The following is a 20,032-nucleotide window of genomic DNA, read 5'->3' on the forward strand; positions in this document are numbered from 1 at the left end:
ATAAAATTGCCAGAGCAACTCCAAAGTGGTTACAGGTACATATATATTCACTATAAATACCAGGTATGATGGAAAGAGAAAAATCAAAGATGACCTCAAGGTTTTAGTATGACTAAGTAGAAAGACGAGTTTGCCATTTATTCATCTGTAGAAGATTAGAACAGGAAAGATTTGTAAGGTTAATTTGAAATTCTTAAAGACATTTGAGTAGAGCTCTCAAAGAAACAGTTGGAAATATGTATTTGGAGTTCAAAGGAGAGGTCAAGGCAGGGGTTCCAAAATCATCATCATACTGATTTACAGATTCATTCTTCACAAAAATATATTTTACTGAATGAGAACATATATGTGCCAACTGTTTATACATACACATGGACCACATCAGTAATAAATATATATATATATATATTTATTCCTGCTATCATGGAGTATTTATTATCTGATTCTTTATGACCTCAGAAACCAGATGAGAACATTATATAGAAAAAGAAAGGGGTTCATGAACTGAGCCCAATAGCAATCCATTAATTAGAGATTTAGGAGATGAGAAAGAACAGCCAAGAATCTGAGGGAAAAAAATGTCCTGAAATACAACAGAAAATGCAGGAATGCTTTGTGCCCTGAAACCAAGTATAGTCAATTGCATTATTGGCCTGTTTCAACAAATATCCTTGTATTGATAGACTTTTTTTTCTTTTTAATTTTTATAAACATATAATATATTTTTATCCCCCTGGGTACAGGTATGTGAATCACCATGTTTACACACTTCACAGCACTCACCAAAGCACATACCCTCCCCAATGTCCATAACCCCACCCCCCTTCCCCCACACCCCCTCCCCCAGCAACCCTCAGTTTGTTTTGTGAGATTAAGAGTCACTTATGGTTTGTCTCCTTCCCAATCCCATCTTGTTTCATTTATTCTTCTCCTACCCCTTTAACCCCCCCCTGTTGCATTACCACTTCCTCATATCAGGGAGATCAAATGATAGTTGTCTTTCTCCGCTTGACTTATTTCGCTAAGCATGATACCCTCTAGTTCCATCCACATCATCGCAAATGGCAAGATTTCATTTCTTTTGATGGCTGCACAGTATTCCATTGTGTATATACACCACATCTTCTTTATCCATTCATCTGTTGATGGACATCTAGGTTCTTTCCATAGTTTAGCTATTGTAGACAGTGCTGCTATAAACATTCGGGTGCATGTGCCCCTTCGGGTCGCTACGTTTGTATCTTTAGGGTAAATACCCAGTAGTGCAATTGCTGGGTCATAGGGTAGTTCTATTTTCAACATTTTGAGGAATCTCCATGCTGTTTTCCAGAGTGGTTGCACCAGCTTGCATTCCCACTAACAGTGTAGGAGGGTGCCCCTTTCTCCACATCCTCGCCAGCATCTGTCATTTCCCGACTTGTTAATTTTAGTCATTCTGACTGGTGTGAGGTGATATCTCATTGTGTTTTTTTTGTTTTGTTTTGTTTTATTTTTGTTTTTTTAAAGATTTTATTTATTTATTTGACAGAGATCACAAGTAGGCAGAGAGGCAGGCAGAGAGAGAGAGAGGTGAGGAAGCAAGCTCTCTGCAGAGCAGAGAGCCTGATGTGGGGCTCGATCTCAGGACCCTGGGATCATGACCTGAGCCGAAGGCAGAGGCCTTAACCCACTGAGCCACCCAGTTGCCCCCTCTCATTGTGGTTTTAATTTGTATTTCCCTGATGCCAAGTGATACATTCTTCGCAGATGATATGATACTATATGTGGAAAGCCCAAAAGACTCCACTCCAAAACTGCTAAAATAGGAATTCAGTAAAATGTCAGGATATAAAATCAATGCACAGAAATCAGTTGCATTTCTCCACACCAACAACAAGACAGAAGAAAGAGAAATTAAGGAGTCAATCCCATTTAAAATTGCACCCAAAACCATAAGTTACCTAGGAATAAACCTAACCAAAGAGGCAAAGAATCTATACTCAGAAAACTATAAAGTACTCATGAAAGAAATTGAGGAAGACACAAAGAAATGGAAAAATGTTTCATAGACTTTTTCATGGAACTTTGAAGTTACTCTACTAAAAGGGTGGGTATATTTTTCCCTGTCTTAGATTTATTTTGGCTAGTAGAATCAAGCAGGAAAGTCAGTTGGTCATTTCCATCCTTAGACTTTGAGAGGATTTGAATATTTCTGTTCACACTCTTCTATATATACCTTTGCCAGAGGAACATGTTTGGACTGGTCTACTTGTCTCTAGATAAGAAAGATGTGAAGTATGGCTTCCCAGCCTCCATCTTTGCATGGCCTTTTTCTCTCTGTGTGTCTTCTTTCTTATAAAGACATCAGTCCTTGGATTCAGGACACACTCTAAGTCCAACAATATCATCTTGAGATCATTAAATTAGTTACAGCTGCAAAGACCCTATTTCCAAATAAAATCACATACACTAAGACTTAATATATATCTACTACAATGTGTTAAGGGGATTGTGTTTCTTTTCACTTAAATATACTTTTTTCAAGGAAAGGGACCATGTTTATCTATGTTTTAGCATCAAGTATCCAGCAAAATTCCTGGGAATCAATAAATATTTGCTGAAACAGTGTTCTAAAGTGTTTTATTCAAGGACATAATAACTATTATGAGTCATAGCTTATATTTTAATATTTAATATCAGGAATTTTTTAATAGTCAGGAATGCTATTATTATCATGAATTTTCTACTTAATACTTTGTTTTAAAATTACTTTGATAATATCTTCTGCCATCTTGTTCTGAAGCAGTTTTTTTCCACTTCTCCCTCAATCTTTTGAAGCACAAATTAAAAAAAAAAAAAAAAAAAAAAAAAACCTCATCAAAGTCAGATACAGCCTTCAATATGAAAGGAAATAATAAATCAAAATAATTACCTAAAATTTCTGATAATGATTTGGCCTTTTATCCCAACTGTAATCATCAGTCCATTTAACAAAAAACCAACCATCATAGTGTCTCTTTCATTGAAGTTCCTTTGTCCTAAAGCATATTGCTTCATGTGCTCTGTTGATTTATTTCCTCTCTCTTCTGAAAAGTTCTGTTTCCTTTCAGAATATATAATAGTGAGTTTTCTATAACACACTGTTCTTGTTGTTAGGTAATTATTCTCTCTGGAAAATATATATATATATTATAATAGATTTTTTACAAAAGAGCTATTCAACACAATGCATTTTACTATGGAAATCAACCGTCTCAGGAAAATGGGAGAACTTAAGGTGGAAATGAACCCTTCTCTCTCTATCTAATCCTTCCTCCGCTATATACTGGGAAATCTAGTCCATAAAACCAGTTAAGAAAAAAATGGAACAAAGGTATATGAGAGAAATTTTTTAGCCTACCACATGTGAAGCAAAATGAGTAGTATTCAAATTAATAAATTATATATGCTATTATAACATATGGTTATCTTTTGTCTAAGATGAACCTATATGACAACAGTTGCTAGAAATGTGTTTTGTCAGCATAAAGTAAGGCAATTGTAAAATCATAATTTAAAAATAGTTTTTCCATTCCAGACATAATTTTCTTTCAGTTCAGTTCAAATACCCACAAAGTTCCAAACCTAAAAGTCCTTCTTAAAATGAGGATGTTTATAGAATTCATACACACACACACACACACACACACATATGCATACATGTATATATATGTATACACACATATTAAACTTATATATGTGTATATATATTCATATTAACTTTAAATATTGTGTATTAAGTTTTTTAAAGACTTTTTTTCACAGAGGGAGAAAGTAAATGTTAAGGACAGCACTGGTCAGGTCTTCCCTGTTTTGAAAACTATTATTATAGTTAGTAGGTTATAATTTGTAATTTGAAGTGCATAATGCATGGGTGAATAGTAAATAAATATCCTGATTTCATTTAAAAAATATTTTAAAACAATTGCAGACTCACGAGAAATTCCAAAAAATAGCAGAGTGGGTTTCTGTTACCCTTCATCCAGTTTCTCCCAATGATAATTCTCATACAACCACAGTACATTGCCAAAACTAAGAGACAGCCATTTGTACAATGTTATTGATTTTACTAGGGACCTAATTTCGATTTTACCAATTTTCAAATGAAAACTCATTTGGGTTATAAATCAGAAATGTATTACATGTGCGGATTTGTGTAACCACTACTTAATCAGGATATGAACCTGGCCTGCCTTCGTCACCTTCCATGGACCTTCTGAGGTCCATGAAGCACCTTCATGCCATCCCTGTAAATGCCTGCAGAACACCCTTCTCTACCAAACCCCTGTTTACCACCGATCTATTCTCTACCACTAAAATTTTAATTAAAAACTGTTATATAAATGAAATCATGTAGTAAATCTTCTCTGTCTGTTTCACTCAGTGAAATTTCTTGAGATCCAACCAAGTCATAGTTATCAATAGTTTGTTCTTTTTATTGCTGTGAGTTCTGCTCCACTGTATAAATACATGACAGCTTGTTTAGCCCATTGAAGGACATTTGGCTTGCTTCCAGTTTGGGGCTATTACAAATAAAACTACAAAAACATTCATGTCCAGGTTTTGTATGGATGTGAATTTTCACTTCTTTGGAGTAAATAAATACTCAGGAGTGTGATTGCTGGGTTGTATGTTAGGTTTCTAAGAAAACGTCAAACATTTCCCTATTAAATTGCATGTTTAGCTTCTTAGGAAATGGCCAAATAACTGTACCATTTTACATGCCCACTAGCAATGTATGAGATCACACATCATACCAGCAGTCAATATTGTCTATTTTTTAAATTTTAACCAAATAATATACACTTTGTGAATCTCATCATGTCTTTAATTTGTATTTCTAGAATGGTTAACAATGTTGAAATATCTTCATGTGCTGAGTTTTCATCTATATATCCTCAGTGGTAAAGGGTCTTTTTAGGTCTTTTTCTTTTCTTTCCTTTTCCCCCCATTTTCTTACTGTTGACACTCGCTATGTATTTTGCATTGGAGTACTTTGTCAGATATGTGATTTATAAATCTTTCCTCCCATTTTTTAGCTTGTATCTTATTACTCTTAAAAGTTGTTTGCAGAGCAAAATATTGTTAACTCTCAGTTATTTCTACCAAATACATAGAACTTTAATGTAGATGCTTGACTTAGAAAATGTATGCTTTAATTCATTGAATTTGTGGCTATGTGTTTGTATGTTTTTGTACCTCATTTTTAGAAACATAATAAGGAAAGACAGATATCCTAAAAAAACTAAAGAACATTCTTAGGATTTTTTAAATGTTTTGAAAAGTAACTGATTTTTTTTTTTTAAGACAGCATGTTTTCAAGGGAACTTAAGCATATTGGCTTATACTTTGTAGCAGTATCTTTGATATATGCATGTGGCATTTACCCTTTAATCACTGACTTTTTCAGCTAGCTGATTTTAAGTATTAAAAACATTTAAACCAATTTTTCTCTAAAAGAAAAGGCAATTTTCTTTTGAGAAATTATTTTAAGATACTGTACCATATAACTAATTATAACATAAATCAGCACTGTTTAATTTATGCAGTGTCACCCAACAGAGAAATGTTTTTGAGGACTGAATGAGCAGTATAAAAGGCTATCCTTAAAGGGAACATTACCAAACACATTTCACCTTGAGTCAAGCTTCTCTAACACAGAATATTTAAATAAACTATGTTCTACCTGAAAAGCCGCAAATTTTGTGAGGCACTACTATATTGAAAGGGGGACAACTAAAAAATAAAGCAAAAAAAAAGTTATTGAAGGAAAGATTTAGGATGTGGTTGATTATAGCATGTCCTAATTATGAAGCAGGACATTTCAAGAGCAATCAATAGCTTCAGAATAATGAAATCATTGTGCCTATATTCACAGTAAGGATTAAATGAGAACAAAATTTCCTCATTTTGTATGCAATCATTTAATTTTTTAAAGTAAAAAAAAAACCTGTAAGAGCTACATAAAAATAACACATAATTACATTGTTGACAGTTAATGGGAATTATTTGAACGTGGTTTACAGTTGAGCTTTTCTTCTCCAACACTATTTAATTTTAGACATAGAAAGGATACCAAAATCTTCTAAATCAAACCAAGAGCAGAACAATTTTGTTTACATGAGGACTGAAGACTTATTTCATAGTAAAATAATTATGAATCTATAATAATAAGGAAGTGGTACAACATTAGAGTTATTAGCACATTACCTGGAACAATTAGTTAATTTCCCAGTGTCTCAGTTTAGTCATCTGCAAAATGGAGAGAGTAGGAATATCTATTTTTTAGATCTATTTATGTTAGCATTTAGAATATTCCAAGCATGAAGAAGTTCTATACAGGAATTAATGGCTATAATTATTCTTCCAAATCATCATATTAATGTGGCAGTTATTTGCCAGAATATTTCATGGTCCTGACCTGTCGTCCATGTCATTTCTATCAAGAGGATCATAGCATTATTGGAATTTACTGCATTACATTGCTTTCACTGAGAATGAGTTTAAAGATAGAAAAAGCATTTTAACCAGGGTTGCAGTAAAAAAAAACGGAAGAATTTTAAGAGCAGCCTTTTGTATATAATTTTGCCTTTAGATCTTACCCAATATTCATGTACTATACTAATAGAATAGACAGGCAAGATTGGGGATGGAGGACCACAGAACTGATGGTCAGAGATGATGGACTGATGCTAGCACTTGCTTTCAGGCATGGTACGACTTTGCTAAGTGACTTACCAGTATTGTGTCTCTGTATACATATTTTTACATGTGAAGCAATAATGGCATAAGGCAGCAAAGAATATAAGAATAAGAATTGAGATCCAGCTGGATACATGTCTCTCTAAAGTTTTCTATGTCTCTATAATAAATAATAATAATAAGTGGATCCAAGTTTGTGGGGGCAATAAATTTGTATAATTTGGGAGCTCTCTTTATAGACATGCAACATGAAAGCCAATAAATACAGATGGTGACTGATAATACAGGACAAGGAGAGGGAGAAGGCTGAAGAAGAATGGAGCATAACTGGGTAACCCAACTAAAAGACATCTCAAACATTATCGACAATTCCTCATACCAGAAGGAAGATTACTGCTATATAGAATTACCCAAAGTAGTTTGACTGAGAGACTACTCAGAAATTTTAGTCTAAGGAGATCTGATAAAGCATAGAAGCTTTGGGCATAAAGAAGGTTGTTTGGCGTCCAGAGAAGCAACACTCTTGCTTTCAGACTGTGTTGCCTATTTCAACAATTGATCTCACCAGGCTGCCTACCAAGACAGGGCAGATTTCACAGGCATGGCACTTGTGCAGCTACAGGGAAGCCCCTGTTCAGAAAGTTTCCATGCTTGGTTTCATGCTCTGCTGCCACTGTCTTAAAATTCTTAATAGTTTTCAAAAAGAGAAACTACATTTTCATTTTGCACTGGTGTCTGCAAACTATGTAGCTCATTCCATCTCTAGGAATATGAGCTGCTAGGCAGGGTTGAAAATTTTCAGTTATTTTGATAGAGACCCATCACACCAATTGATGCAAATACAGCAATGAAAAAAAAATCCTTCTAAAAAAAAAAAAAAAAAAAAACGCTAGCCTGTGGTAATTTGTATACTCTGAGTAAACTTAACTGACTTTGCAATCAGCATAGTGGCCTGCAAATGCAAAACATTAAGTATGACAATAAAATTGCATTTCCTTTTTTTTTTTTTTTTTTTTTTTTTTTTTTTTAAAGATTTTATTTATTCATTTGACAGAGAGAGATCACAGGTAGGCAGAGAGGCTGGCAGAGAGAGAGAGAGAGAGAGAGAGAGGGAAGCATGACAGAGAGAGATCACAGGTAGGCAGAGAGGCTGGCAGAGAGAGAGAGAGAGAGAGGGAAGCAGGCTCCCCGCCGAGCAGAGAGCCCGATGCGGGACTCGATCCCAGGACCCTGAGATCATGACCTGAGCCGAAGGCAGCGGCTTAACCCACTGAGCCACCCAGGCGCCCCTCCTTTTTTTTTTTTTAAAGATTTTATTTATTTATTTGACAGAGAGAGAGATCACAAGTAGACAGAGAGGCAGGCAGAGAGAGAGGAGGAAGCTGGCTCCCTGCTGAGCAGAGAGCCTGATGCGGGGCAGAATCCCAGGACCCTGGGATCATGACCTGAGCCGAAGGCAGCGGCTTAACCCACTGAGTCCCCCAGGAGCCCCCCCCTTTTTTTGGCATCTAAGACATGCAAGTTCTAGATAAGCAACCTCAACTGAAATCCCTTAAGATGTCCCATCTATTAATAACTTACTTGTAACACATGCAGTATGGGGCTGGGTAGTGCCATCTTTTATTTCCCTAGTGCATGGTGGGCTGCTGGGATTTCTCTTCCAGGTGACTCATATGATCTCAAGAAACACATGTGGCAAGTTGTGTACCCTTTAGTTTACTTCAGCCCAGATTTTTTTTTTTTTTTTTTTTTTTTTTGAGGAGGGATGTATCCACAGTGAGACTGAAATTTTCACAAGTAAATCCTTCAGATCTTAAATCCCAGCTACAAACCCAAAAGGTAAAACCAGCAATATGGGGCAAGTGGACAAATAAATAAATAAATAAAACAGGGCACATGGAGCCTGTAGCTTTGAAGAAGTCACTGAGAGTCTCTGCATCTTGGTTTTGCCATCTGTACATCGAAAATGTCTCTAACCTTTGACAGGATTGTCATAAAAATTAAAGAAAAAAATCAATAAAATGCTTGGTCTTCAGGGGCAGATCAATAAAACATTTTTTTTTTTTTGCTTGTTTGTTTTATTTTTTACTGTCATATCAAAATCAGTTGAGTTCGGTGTTCACTAATCCTTTCAATTTATTTTGTGATCCCAAATCATTCTATGTTCCTAAATGCCTAGTAGATGAGACAGAAAGGGTGTTGACAAAGTTCTTGACACAAATAAGTATAGAAACAGTTTCACACGAATGACACTTTTTAAGTACAGAAAGGAAAATACACACACATTAGAAAAGTGTGGAAAACATACTTTACAAAGATACTTTTCAAAGTGTGAAAGACATTTTTCAAATAACCTTTTTGGTCTATCTCTACCTAAAATATTCATTTTATCTTCAAAATAGATTATTTCCCTTAGTTCATAGTTATTTTGTTTTTAAATAATTATCCATTTTTCCATTTTTCCCCAGTTCCCAGTTTAATGACAAAACAATCTGATCCCATTACCATTTCTTTTCTTTTGTAGGTAAATTATCTTAAGACAATTTTACTATAGATTTCACTATATGTAGCCTCAGTTTATAAAACTCCTTTATGGGCAGGTAAGTCTGATAGCATTCCTTCTGTTTGTTCTTCACTGGATCCTTTGGATCTGAATATGTTTTGCCTTACTTCAGCTCTGTAAAATTTTTTTTTAATGTTTCCTTGATTATTTTCTTCCTTTTATTTTCTCCTCCCTCACTTTTTTTGGGATTTCCCTGACTAGGGTTTTACTACCCCATGACTCCTTTTACGTTCCAGAGAGTTCCTCAATTTCTCTTTCAGCCCATTTATCTTCTTCCCGTAATTTTACCCATCAGAAGACTTTTTAATCTCTAATTCCTTCTAATTCTTACTTATCTAATCTTGTTTTATTGTTTGAATATACTCCTCTGAAGATATTTGTCAGAACATAAGTAAATTTTTTAGCTTATATTTGTCCTGTTTTCCTCTGTGTTTGTGGTCTTCTGTGCTAGTCTTGATGTGTGTGTGTGTGTGTTTGTGTGTATTTTCTTCAAATGGATGTTGCTCCTCGGATGTCCTTTTGTATCTATCTATGACAACCTTGGCTGATGAGACTGATGTTGGGTATATTCTGCTACTATAGAGTCAAGATCATTTCCACAGCTGGTGGCTCTCTAATGGGAGGGCTGGCTACAAGCAGGACTGGTCCTGGGCAGAAGGTGATGGCTGTCAGGAATCACTATGTATTGCGAGGCCTGGGAAGGGCTAGGGCCTCTTGGAAGTGCTAGAATGAGGCAACGCAACTGGAGAAATCCCAGCTATTTCTGGAAACATCAAATATTTTGTTATTTTTCTTGTTGTTCAGTCCCTTTCTTAGGCCCCAGGGGTTAAATGTCAGGTGACCAAGACTCTCAGTGTAAAGACAAACTCAGGATGAAGGAGTGGTGTGAGAACTGAACCACAGGCAGCAGACCCTGTCCCTGGTCTGTGTTCAAACACCCACTCCCACTCTTCACAGCAGTCAGTGCTGCCGCTGGGGTCTCTATAAATCAATACTATGAAAACACTTCCAACTCCACCACAGGGACCTTTCCCCTCCTTTGGGGCTTCCTCAGCAATCTTTTATGGATGAATATTCTCTCTCAGTCTTCTTATTTTGCAGAAACCCAGTAAATGCCTCTGACAAACAAAGAGCCCATTCCCGTACCTGCTCGAAGCAAGCAAGGTTTCCTCACTATTGCAAGTGAGCACATAGCCAGGCATCTCACTGCAAACTTATGGTTGAAGTATGACAATCCATGGGCTTATTTTCCCTTTTAAATCAGAAGTCTGTAAATATTTTTTCCTGATATTCTTTACATTCAAACCCTATAAGTAGACATCATATCACTATTATTTGACATGTGTTGATCTATTCTAAAATAGTCACACAAGTTAATAATTGAACTAACTGTGATGTATAAAATGATAATGGTTGAGATGTTGAGAAAATAATATTCAATGTAGATTTCTTGAAAAGAGTAGATGTTTCAATTACAACTGGAAAGATAAACTTATCAGACAAGATGAGGTAATGGAAAGGTAAAAGAAGGGACAGGAAACTATATTTGCCAAAGTGGTAAAGTGTGAAGTATTAATGAAATGTTATGGAGGTGGTAATAACATACCAAAGTGTGAATAAGCTTCACCTTTAGTATTTGGCAAAAATCCGTTGTGTGATATTGGCTTTAGGCTTTGGAGCAAGAGACTGTCAAATATCCACATCAATGTCATTTCTGTCATACCTGAACTTGCACCTGATCAATAATGCTATGATTGCATTTTTAAGTTCAAAATAAACAGTCTAAAAGTACTAGCAATGTAATTTTAGCAACACTTTTGGCTTTAGAGTTAATATCTAAAATCACACTCAAATATATATTACCATTATAGATATAATTAGGCATATACTCTCTTTAGGAATATTTTACTGAAGCAATGTCAGTTGAAATATGAATGTGTGCTTATCACTGCAAAAATTAAGTGATCTAACAATTGAAGATCAATGATTAACTACACAAGTAGTGAATACTATACCAGAAATTACTTCCTATGCAATAATTTTGGAATAAAAACATATCATTTTAGAGTTAAATATATTTAAATAATTTTAAATTAAGGCAAAGACTGATGGAGATTATACTATATTGAAATTCTAGTGTCCATACAGTTGTTCATTATTCTAGCATCAATAAGACTCGTTCCTTTGATTATGGACCCATCAGGATTATTTCACTTCTGTTTACAACACACTTTACTGAATATGTTAAGCCCATCAGTGAGACCTACTGCTGGGGGAGAGGGAGACTTCTTTCATATTACTGCTCATTGACAGTGCACCTTGTCATCCAAGATCTCTCATAGAGATGCACAATGAAACTAATATTATTTTCATGTCTGGTAATGCAATATTTATCCTGCAGCCTATGGATTGAGGAGTTATTTTGACTTTCAAGTCTTATTATTGAAGAAATGCATTTCATAATTCTATAACTAGGGCCTTTGGAGGTAATTAGGTTTAAATGTGGTCAAGAGGATGGGGTCCCCATGATATAATTAGTGTCCTTCTAAGAAAAGATTTTCAGTCTCTGCCATGTGAGAATAAAATGAGAAGACAGCTATCTGCAAAGCAGGAGAGGGTTCTCATTAGGAACTGAACCAGCAGGCACCTTGAGCTTAGACTTTAAATATCCAGAACTGTGAAAAATAAATTTCTGTGGTTAATCCACCACATCTGTCATTTGTTACGGCAGTCCGAATTGACTAAGGTAAATGATGAATTCAACTCTCTTTCTACTTTACTTCCTTGCTGAGAGATAGCTGCTTATTGGATTTGCCAGAACTAACAAGAGAATGAATCAGATGCAAGGAGTATTTAAATAATAGAAAATCAATACAAAAAGTGTCATGGCACTGTTATTGGCTATGAATGATTTACTGATCACTAGCATATAAAGATATGTGCATATCTTTCTGTTGAATTTTTACAACATGATTATATATATATAAACAAAAAACAAGCAAACAAAAAATATTCTTCCTTCTTTTAATATATATATAATATATATATTCCTTTTAAAAATATATATACATGTACATATACATATATGTACACATATGTATGTATACATACATACGTACATATATATGACCATGAGTAAAAAGATGGGTGGGTACTCTCAAAAAATCCTCTCCTGCCATAGTCAAATAAGAACTGTGACATTCAGGAAGGATTCATTCACATTTGTTCTAATATAAGCTTTTTTTTTTTTTTTAAAGAAGGAAGAATATATTTTTTTGTTCATTTGTTTTTGAAGAGGATTCTTGAACAAAATAAAGAATTAAAATATACATTGTAAATCTACTTCCCACTCTTGATATTGTTCAGTACTAATGGTTAACTGAAGATAAAACAGCTTCTTTTTTTTTTTTTAAAGATTTTATTTATTTGACAGAGAGAGATCACAAGTAGGCAGAGAGGCAAGCAGAGAGAGAGGAAGGAGGAAGCAGGCTCCCTGCAGAGCAGAGAGCCCAATGCGGGACTCGATCCCAGAACCCTGAGATCATGACCTGAGCTGAAGGCAGAGGCTCAACCCACTGAGCCACCCAGGCGCCCTGATAAAACAGCTTCTTTTAAATAACCAGGACTGGTGGGATCCAAAGTGTAGGTTTTCCTTGATTTCTCTCTAATGGTGCTGCTATCAATCTGTTAATAAAAATATTGCAGTCAACGTACATAGTATAAATACTGAGGCAGGTGAACATTAATGCATTATTTTGTTACCTTAAAACCAACTATTTCTGAGCCTATATATCAGGACCATTTTTCCTTCAACGTTTGTATGCAACAGTGGAATTCATTAAAAAAAAAAAAAGTAAGAGAAATAAAACAAGATGCTGAATGGAGACAATCATATTAGGTATGTATGGGAAAAATGTTAAAAAGCATTTTGGCACACAATTTGTAAAGCTTCATTTTGGGGATCACATCAATAAAAGGCCTGAACATCATGAATCATATTTTCCAATCTGGCAGATGAGTGACTGATAAATCTATACCTCAGTTAGTCATCTCAGAAAGATGAAATAATGATTTAGCCACAGCCATTCATAGAACCCACAGTGGGGAAGACAAAAAAAAAAAAAAAAAAAAAAAAAGTATTCTTGTTCCAACCTCAGAGGAAAACAAATACCTATTAAGAATTGCAAAGTGTATAGTCCAGTTTCTACCAGGATAATTCAGCAGCTGAAAGTGTTAAGAAATTATTGTTATTGTATGATAATGTGAAATTTTAAAGATTTAAAAAATTGATAAAATTGCTATATTAATTTTGGTAAAATTCTGGTTTATTTAAACTAGAAATTAATTCTATCTATTATGGTAGTATTTGGGATCTTCCTTGGTTCTGCCTGAATATGGATGTTAATACCTAGTGTTTCATATCTAGTCAAAATTCAGGTTGGTTGCACTTCTCCTTACTAAGGATAGTTTGGTTACAGGAAGAAAGTAAAAAAGAGATATTAAAAAAGTATCCTGAAGCCAAAATATAGAGGGTCTTATAGGTCCTACAAAGAATTTGGAATTCATCTCCTCCATAATGGTGAAGGCAAATAAAGACTGTAAAAAAAAAGAAGACTGGATATACATTTGGGAGAAAAAAAAAAAAAATATATATATATATATATATTCATTCTTTTGACAGTAAGAAAGATCAGGTTTTAATTGTGTTGCATAGAATTTGGGTACTTTTATAAAGACATCTCAAACTCTAGGATTTGGCCAAAACTATACACAGAATGCAATAAATTAAAATATTTTATGTTAGGGTTCAAAAATATTTTGTGCTATGGCATTCTAGATTCATGAGTTACTCAACATCATTCTATATTTTTCTAATCAATGCCAGTGAACAGCTACAGTTGAACTAGATATGGAAAGACAGGAAATGGATTCAGGAAAGTTTTTTTCCCTTACAAGATTTATGTTTTAATTGTTTAGATATAAACAAATGAGTTTTAGCTGAAAGAGAAGTACATCACATATAGTAGTTTGTTCACATGTTCATCATAAACACCACTTATTATTTTATAAAAAGAGGATATCAGTTGGGAGCACCTGGATGGCTCAGTTCATTAAGCCTCTGCCTTTGGTTCAGGTTATGATCATTGTCCAGGGATCAGCTCACTGGTGGGCTTTCTGCTCAGCAGGGAGCCTGCTCTCCCATTCCCTCTGCCCCTCCCTGACACTCCTGCTCTCTCTTCTTACCTCTGTCATTATCTCTGTCTCACTGTCTCAAATAAATAAAATCTTAAAAAAAAAATAATAGGACATCAATTTTGAGGAGTTTAGAATTACAGAGTTGAGATGATCATCTTATTATTCTGAATTCAAGGATTTCTGTGATGTAAATGGGTATGCTATTAGAAGAAGTAGAAAAGAAAGACTGGGAAAAAAAGGTAGAAAGGTAGAAGAAAACAGCAGCCTGCAGCAAAAGTGAAAGGAAGCAATTTGATGATTAATCATGTTCTCAATAACTTATTTTAATTCCCTAATACTTTGTCTAGCATGTCTCCAAGTCTCCCCACAGCCTCACAAAGCTTTCTGACTTCATTCTTTTTTCATGAAGGTACACCCCTGGGTCTGTGTTCCAGTGCTGTCATTTGCCAAGCTGTTCAGCATGAACACCTATTTCGATTTCCTTGGTTGTAGGGTATCTCAGGGAGTGATGGGCACTCCTGCTGCCTCTAACTGGATTTGTCAACTATGCCAGTAGTTAGAAATTAAATTTCTTTTGGCAGAATCTTCTGTATACTTAGATGATTATTTGTCAGCTCTTTCCTTGAAATAGAATATTCACATAAAGAGAGAGTTATTTTGGTGTATATTCAGGTAAAAGTGGGAGTATTCTCCCCAAATCTGGTATTTCCTCAAATATAATCATAAAGCATCAGTTTCATAAAGTATCAGGGCTAAAGGGTAGTCAAGAATAGAACTGTTTAAGCAAAAGGCAGTGACTAGTAAAACTATATTACACTTTTTAATGAGTCTACCTTGGCGCCAGTTGGATTTTAGAAGTATGGCTTCAGATAGGATTTAAAAACACTAATAATAATATCCCCAAACTTTACACGTTTTACCATCCAAAAATATATGATACTCACATGAAACTTATAAAATAGTTTTCATAATATTAAATAAAGCTTAATATGATCTAATACACACTATTTGCCAATCTGATAAGAGCTAAAAATAGAGTAATAGAACAAGTAATTATTCATGTTGCACCCCAAATATAAGTTTAAATAGTCTTTGTAATTTTGAGATTTAAATAAACTATTTATAATACAGTCCTGCAAAAAAAAAAAAAAAAGTTCTTTTCTCTGAATCGAGATATCAGAACAGACACATGGTTGCCAAAAAATGACAGTTTTGGACATTCCACATGGTTGAGTGATGGCTTCATTCAACTTCACAACATCTGCTTTTGGTAAAGGTCTTGTAGTTTTGTAGCACATTTCAGATATTTCAGAGAAGAAAGAGAATTCTGGTCAAAACAGAATTGTCTGTAATTTTGTTGTAAATTATGTTTAGGAGCCCAAACTTTTGGGTATATAATTATTAAGAGATTAATTATTTACTCAAAAATAATAATGTGCTAGTCTCCAAAGGCCTTGGTCTCAGTGAACTCATGGATTAAGAGTGGCATTTCATAAGTAAACAGATAATTAGAATATTGTGTTGCCATAGATACTATAGAGCTACACAAAAGGTATTACAGGAACAGGCACAAGGAGTTCCTAGTCTAGATTATATGTTGGCTAATTGAACATAAAATAATTAGTAATAATAATAATATAATCTAAAACCAAAAACCATAAACAAAAATGGACTCATAGAAATGAGGAAAGGGCCTTTGCAAGATCTAGTTCAGCCCCATTTTATTTTATTTTTTATTATTATTATTTTTTTATTTTTTATTTTTTTTTTATTATTTTTTAAAAGGTTTTATTTATTTGTCAGAGAGTGAGAGAGAGCACAAGCAGGCGGAGTGGCAGGCAGAGGCAGAGGGAGAAGCAGGTTCCCTGCCAAGCAAGTAGTCCAATGCAGGACTCCATCCCATAACTCTGGGATCATGACCTGAGCTAAAGGCAGCCACTCAACCAACTGAGCCATCCAGGCGTCCCAGCCCCATTTTATATATAAGAACACTGCAGTATAACTTAATATAGAAATTGATAATGGAACTCAGAACTTTATTACAACTTAATTTTCCTTGTGCCTCAAAGTACTTACTTGTTAGTTACCTGAAGTTGCTCTGTCCAGGACTAATTTCTGGACAGGCACCACATATTGTGTTGATGACTGGTCTTATCGTCAGAGATCAGGTGAGTGTGGAATCATGTCACAAAATAGCAGCCAGAGCTCACTCTGTAGTTGAAAAGAGAATTTAATGAACACAAAGCATTGTTTCAGCCACAGAAAGGATTTTGTTACTGTATTTGCCATGAGAACTTTTAATTACAAAGTCAGAAATTTCTCTGTCATACACCAAGAGGGCAAAAGTCAGGAGGACTTTCAGATAGGACAGTAGGACTTGACAAAAGAGGGATAGAAACTCTTGATGGCAGACTTTACCAAAGGGCACAAAACTGTATTCATGGCAGTAAATTACTTCACGAGTCAGAGAAGAAAGCTTTTGCAAAAGAACATGGTGATGTGTCAGGGGAAAATTCAAGTCTTGTTCTATGAAGTTTGCCTCTTATCACTTGGCAGAAGGAACTACAAAGAAGGAAGAAAGAAAGAAAGAAAAAAAGAGGGAAAGAAGAAAGAAAGGGAGAGAGGGAGAGAGAGAGGGAGGGAGGAAGGCAGGGAGGAAGGGAAGAAAGAAGAGAGGAGGGGGGGGGAGGGAAAGAGAAAAGACCAGAAGGCATTGTGAGGCTTTAATAGAATAGACCCCTGAAGCAGTAGAGTTGGTCAAAACAAGTAAAAGTTTATCAGAAACAAGGTAATGGGGAATAGTTTATCATCCAGACTTCTGAGATTATTATGTATCATATTGAGAGCATATTCTGGTTGAATGAAAACTGTATAAGAATTAATGTAGTGCTTTCCTTTGTAAATGAAATACCAATGAGTATATATGATATAACAAAAAAGTAGATGCCATGTCTTGTATAGATTCCTGGGAAAAACAAAAAACATGAAAACCTTTGTATATTTTGCTATTCTATGCATGAGAAGATCATGCTTATTGTAAGATTCATGCTTGGGGTAGTTTTTCTGAAAAAAAGAAATAAAATGAAGGTAGGTTGAAGTTCAGTACTCCAGGACTCCTGGCAAAATTAGTAAGTAATCCACAAAGCCTGTTTTTTTCTTGACTTTATTAGCATATCCTGATCTCAGCTACTGAGTGGTATATCTTTTTTTTTTTTTTTAAAGATTTTATTTATTTGACAGAGAGAGATCAGAGGCAGGCAGAGAGAGGGGGAAGCAAGCTCCCCGCTGAGCAGAGAACCGGACATGGGGCTCGATCCCGGGACCCTGAGATCATTACCCGAGCCGAAGGCAGGGGATTTAACTCCCTGAGCCACCTAGGCGCGCCCCCCCCCCACGAGTGGTATATCTAAAGAGTATACATTTCACTTGTAAACTTTACTAGTTATACTGAGTAATATTGTATAGACCTGATAATGATTTCAGAAATGATTATAGGGCCTCATCAGCAAACTTGACTGGCTAGCTCTGAGTCATTTTATTAAAAGCAATGTCACTTCCTTCATGTGATTTTATAGGTACACACACACACACACACACACACGTGTGTATATGTAATGTTATTGTGTACATTATATAAAATGCATAGTATATTATTTAATGTATAAAATGTCAATGTTACAAATGAAAATGGACAATTGTCTAATAAAGAAAAAACAAACTTTGGAGAAATGACCATGTTTTGGAGGTTTCATGAAAATGAAGACCACTTGGAGCATTAAAATTTCCATAATTGTGGGAAGCTACATGCAAAAGAATGAAACTCAACCACTTTCTTACATCATATATAGAAATAAACTAAAAATGGAATATAGTTCTAAATGTGAGACCTGAAACCATAAAACTCCTAGATTGGCAGTAATTTCTTTGACATTGGCCATAGAAACATCTTTCTGGGTATGTCTTATCAGGCAATGGAAACAAAGCAAAATTAAACTATTGGGACTACACCGAAATAAAAAGCTTCTGCACGGTGAAGGAAACCACTAACTAAATGACAAGGTAACCTAATAAATGGGAGAAAATATTTGAAAATGTTATTATTATTTTTTTAAAGATTTTATTTATTTATTTGACAGAGAGAGATTACAAGTAGGCAGAGAGGCAGGCAGGCAGAGAGAGAGAGGAGGGAGGAAGCAGGCTCCCTGCTGAGCAAGAGCCTGATGCGGGACTCCATCCCAGGACCCTGAGATCATGACCTGAGCTGAAGGCAGCGGCTTAACCCACTGAGCCACCCAGGTGCCCCTGAAAATGTTATATTTGATGAGGGATCAATATCCAAAATATATGAAGAATGTATTTGATTTGAATAAAAAAGAAAAAGCAACTCAATATAAAAAAAAAAAAAAGGACCTAAATTGACATTTTCTTAAAAAGACATACAGATGGCCGACAGACACATGAAAAGATGCTCAACATCACTCATCATCAGGGAAATGCAAATCAAAACTACAATGAGATGTCATTTAATCAGAATGGCTAAAATCTAAAAGATAAGAAATAGCAAATATTGGGGGAGGGATGTGGAGAAAAAGGAATCCTTGTGCACTATTGGTTTGGAATGCAAATTGGTACAGCCACTGTGGAAAAGTACGGAGTTTCCTCAGAAATTTAAAAATAGTACTACTATTTAATACACTCATTCTACTACAGGGTATTTTCCCAAAGAAAATAAAAATGCTTATTTGAAAAGATATATGCACCCCAGTGTTTACTATAGTATTATGTTTAATAGCCAAGATACTGAAGCAACCCAAAATCTACCCATAGATGAATGGATATAGAGATGTGATTGATTGATTGATTATTCAGCTGTAAAAAAGAATGAGATCTTGCCATATGCAACAACATGAATGGACCTACAAGGCATAATGTCAAGTGAAATAAGTCAGACAAAGAAAGACAAACACCTATGATTTCACTCATATGTGGACTTTAAGAAACAAAGCAAAGAGGGGTGTCCGGGGTGGCTCAGTTGAACCAAGCCCTCTTCCGACTTTTGTTTTCCGCTCATGATCTCCTGCGTCATGCATTCAAGCTCTGCAACCAGCTCTGTACTCAGCGCTGTCTGCTTGAGATTCTCTCTCTCTTCCCCTCCCCTCTTCATGCTCTCTCTCTCTGAAATAAACAAATAAAGCTTAAAATAAAAAAGGAACAGAAAAAGGAATGAGAAAAGACAAAGCAATAGACTCTTAACTACAGATAACAAATCTATAATTGCCAGGGGGAAATGGGTGGGGATAGATGAACTCAGTAAAGCAGATTAAGAATGTATTTACTGTGATGAGAACTGAGTGGTGTAAAGAATTGTTTAGCCATTATATTGTACAGTTGAAACTAATGTAACACTATGTTAATTATACTTCAGTAAAGTTTTCATAATCACTATGGCTAAGTGGCTATGAAATAAAAAAGGAACAAAGCCTCCCTTTGTGCAAAACCTGCACCATCTCTCTTCATAGTTCTGAGGACTTAGGCAGAATACTCCATCATATA

General features: G+C 35.1%; 1 long non-coding RNA gene across 2 annotated transcripts in view; it reads right to left on the reverse strand.

Moving 5' to 3' along the window:
* Positions 1-12,686: 12,686 nt before the first annotated feature.
* The window catches only part of LOC131836794 (uncharacterized), a 141,726-nt gene continuing 134,380 nt past the window's right edge, over positions 12,687-20,032 (reverse strand). For both annotated transcript variants that reach the window (XR_009355784.1, XR_009355783.1), the window contains exons 3-4: positions 16,556-16,690; positions 12,687-12,967 (exon numbers count right to left, since the gene is read on the reverse strand). This is a non-coding gene — a long non-coding RNA (uncharacterized LOC131836794). The remainder of the gene's footprint in view (positions 12,968-16,555; positions 16,691-20,032) is intronic.

This window comes from Mustela lutreola, chromosome 7 (assembly GCF_030435805.1).
Source record: "Mustela lutreola isolate mMusLut2 chromosome 7, mMusLut2.pri, whole genome shotgun sequence".
In the NCBI taxonomy this organism is placed as follows: Eukaryota; Metazoa; Chordata; class Mammalia; order Carnivora; family Mustelidae; genus Mustela; species Mustela lutreola.